The sequence below is a fragment of the Cynoglossus semilaevis genome, chromosome 9, assembly GCF_000523025.1.
Source record: "Cynoglossus semilaevis isolate Cse_v1.0 chromosome 9, Cse_v1.0, whole genome shotgun sequence".
Lineage (NCBI taxonomy): Eukaryota > Metazoa > Chordata > Actinopteri > Pleuronectiformes > Cynoglossidae > Cynoglossus > Cynoglossus semilaevis.
In genome coordinates, this window is record NC_024315.1 from 4037870 (window position 1) to 4041403 (window position 3534).

Consider the following 3534-nt stretch of genomic DNA (forward strand, 5'->3'; position numbering starts at 1 on the left):
TGACACCGTAACGAATCCTTCCGCCCTCTCTAAGCTTGTGTCGTTCACTGAGCTGCTTTGCTGTAACGATCGCAATTTATATTTTATAAACTATACAAAGAGAACATCAGTCAAAACACAGTTTGGAGCCTGATCTGGTTTCACTGTGGAGTTTGTATGTTCTCTAGGAAATTAATGAATGAATGTTTAATTATTGGTCATTAACCATCGCCGTCTAGTCCTTTATCTAAATAAAAGAAATGATCCGTCTTTTGCAACTTTTGCTTTATTTCTTTACCTGGAGAAAAAAAAAAAAAAAAAAAAGAACTTCTAAATATCACGATCTCTGGTAGGACCTGATGTTATCACTTCCCTCTAAACCTGTCACACACACACACACACTGAGGCGAGTGTTCAAATGTGTGGCTCTTCATCCGCTCTTTAACCCGACTGGACGTACTTGATATTAAGTGCTCTTCCTGGTGTATTGAAGTGCAGCGGAGCGTGACCCCTCCAGAAGTGAGAGAACAGAACAAAAAAAAAAAACGATTTTGACTCAATCAGTCTTTCAGACTGGACTCAGTGACGGAACTGGACATCGTTCGTTTCCACCCACACAAATACTGTCTTTGACAAAAGCATTTGAAACAGTCACGGTCAGAAATGATGTTTTTTTTTTTTAATTTTTGATAAAAGGCGTTGTGAAAGAAAGAAAAAAAAGTTGACCTCTAAAGTTCATCAAAGGAAAGTGAAAGAGTAAGGATCAAAGGCAAATTAAAGTCAAATCTCTCAGTCAAAGGCAAAACATTGGCTTTGATCTTCAACTCGAGAACACGTATCCTGCACTTGGGTACACGCAGTTTAAGACAGGAACTGTTGATCATCACTGGAGCAGCTGTCGGTCCTGTAGACATGAACACAGTTAACCAGAGTCCCAGACACCAGAACTTCCTGTCTGTGGAAGCTGGACCTGCTGACCGTCCACCAAACCATCTCACTGAAAGGAAATATAAAAATGCCAAAAAGCAACGCAGACATCTGGTCATTCCCAGGAGAAGTACCCTGGGGCGAGCTCTTCTGGTGATCCAGAAGAACAAGAAGTCTGTGATGAGACGAAACCTCCAGCGGAAGCAGCAGCTCGCCCACCTGAAATGTGAGACACAGTTGATAAAGGAGCAGAGAGACTGTCTGCTGTCCTCACTGCAGACAGCTGTAGGGGAAGAAGAGCACCTGATGAAGACCAAAGAGGCTGCTCAATCCATGCACCTGCAGTTCTTGGAGGTTTCCTCGCAGAACCACCAGGACCTGCTGAAGACCATCTCTCAGCTGAATAACTCCTGGGAAACCCAGTGGACCAAGAGAGAGGAGGAGATGGGTGAAAGAACGGCGGCAGTTGAGAACAAACTCTTCTCCTTGAATGCTCAGCTGCTGTCAGTACAGTATGAGAACAAGAAGCTTCTGCAGGAGCTGAAGGACAAATGTGAAATGAGCGTGAGCATGCAGTTCTTTGAGGAAACCATCTCCAAACTGAACGAAGTGTGGGAGAACCAGTGGAACAAGAGAGAAGAGCATTTTCGTAAGGAACTAGAGGGAAAGAACACGGAGGTTCTCTCCCTGAACACTCAACTGGCGATCGGGACGATCCAAAATGAGAATGTCCTGCAGGGGTTGGAGCAGAGATGTGACCAGATCTACACGATGCTGATGTTCTCTGAGCAAAATATCTGTACATTAAACGAAAGGTTGGGGAGCCACTGGGCCAAAAGAGAAGAAGAGGTGAAGAAGGAGTTGATGGAAAAGGAGAAGAAGCTCATCTCTGTGAAGGACTCCTTGAACAGGATCATCTCTGCCCTTCACCTCGACAAGAAGGACAGGAGGACCAGTCAATAAAAGTGATGTCCAGCGCTCTGTGAGGTCCAGGAGAAGTTTGAGGAGCAGATGAAACATCTCATCGTCTTCCTTCGTTCTAGTAAAGAAACGAATCCACCTGAGTCGACCTGTTGGACATTTATTTCATTTTGTTCACCTTTAATTTACGTAAACTGGAAGAATTATATTTTTTTATCCTATTGTGTTATAAAATTAATAAATTCAAAACGGCATGCCAACCAAGAGCTTTTCCTTTATTTTCATTACGACCAGATGGAATAATTTTCCTGATTTTTTTTTAACAATGATGATAGATAGTAAACAATAAGTTAAAAGTCACTGGAATATGACGAGAAAATTAAGCTGCAGAAATTTATATTTAAACAAAAATGAGTTTAGTGTTTGGTGAAACCTCGGTTTGTGACGTTCTCAACCAATAAAACCCGTGGTTACGTCGCCATCTCCCATAAATCTACTGGCAGAAGGTCTTGGGTTCGAGTCCCAGAGGGACTACATACTTAATGGCGCCTCTTGTGGCCGCCTGTGTGGATGTGACAATTGTTCTTTTAACCGATGACATGATACAGTGACGTATGTTATGATTCTATAATAAGTGACAATTGTTCTTTTAACCGATGACATATGTTGTCGTAGTGACGTATGTTATGATTCTATAATCATTTAAAATAATCTAAGTTTGTTTTTAGTTCAAAAGACATTTATGATGCATCAGAAATTACAATTATTTCTCCCGGCCTCACCCTGTGTCAGGCACATTTGTCTCGAGGCAGTGAACCAAGTCGTGGTTCTGGTCCCTCACAGGCCCGAACGGTTTAAAAAGTGAAGAAAAGAGAAAACCAAAGAGCAGAACAAACAGAGAGAATGAAGCAGCGCCGCAGAAGAACAAATAATGCAATAAAACATAAGGTTAATGTGGGACTGGACACTGAGGGATTGTGGGTAAAGGGGAGAAGCCACGGTGCCCGTTCTGAGACAAACGGCAGTTGCAATATTTTCAAGTTGCTGTTCCTCGGGTGGAACTGAGAACCTTGTACCACCCGGAGGCTCGCTCCTGTAATCTAATCTCACACTATTACACCAACGTGTCGGCACACAGCAAATATCCTCACACAAACCGTGTAAATGGACGCAGGGAGCGCTGCCGTTTATTGGGTCACGGCAGATTTGTCCCGGGGTGAAATATATACTTTATTTGTGCAGCGCTGAGGACAGAGGACTGAGGACCAGCAGGAGGTGGGGGGGTGGGGGGAGGAGATAGAGCTAACATTAGTGTTGGATCAGAAATGAGAAGAGGAGGAAGAGGGTGAGGAGTGATTATAATTAGTAGGAGGCGGCGAGGGGGAGGAGGGGGAGGAGGAGGAGGAGGGGGGAGAACAGGAAATCAGTGTAGACATGAGTAAGGTGCAGAGTACGATCATTATCATCGTCGTCTTTAAGATCTGTGCTCAGGCTCGTCATGATGACATTAACATGCTAATGCGCGTCGAGGCAAGAGCACCACCTAATGGCCGTCATTGGGTTGATGAGCTTTAATGCTTTAACCCCTGTGATTCTTAAACATTTTGCACCACTGCTACAAAATATTTGCTCTCCAAGTATCACTAGTATCACCAGATTTATTTATTTAATTCATATTTTTATTTAATATTCTTTCTCCACTTCTCT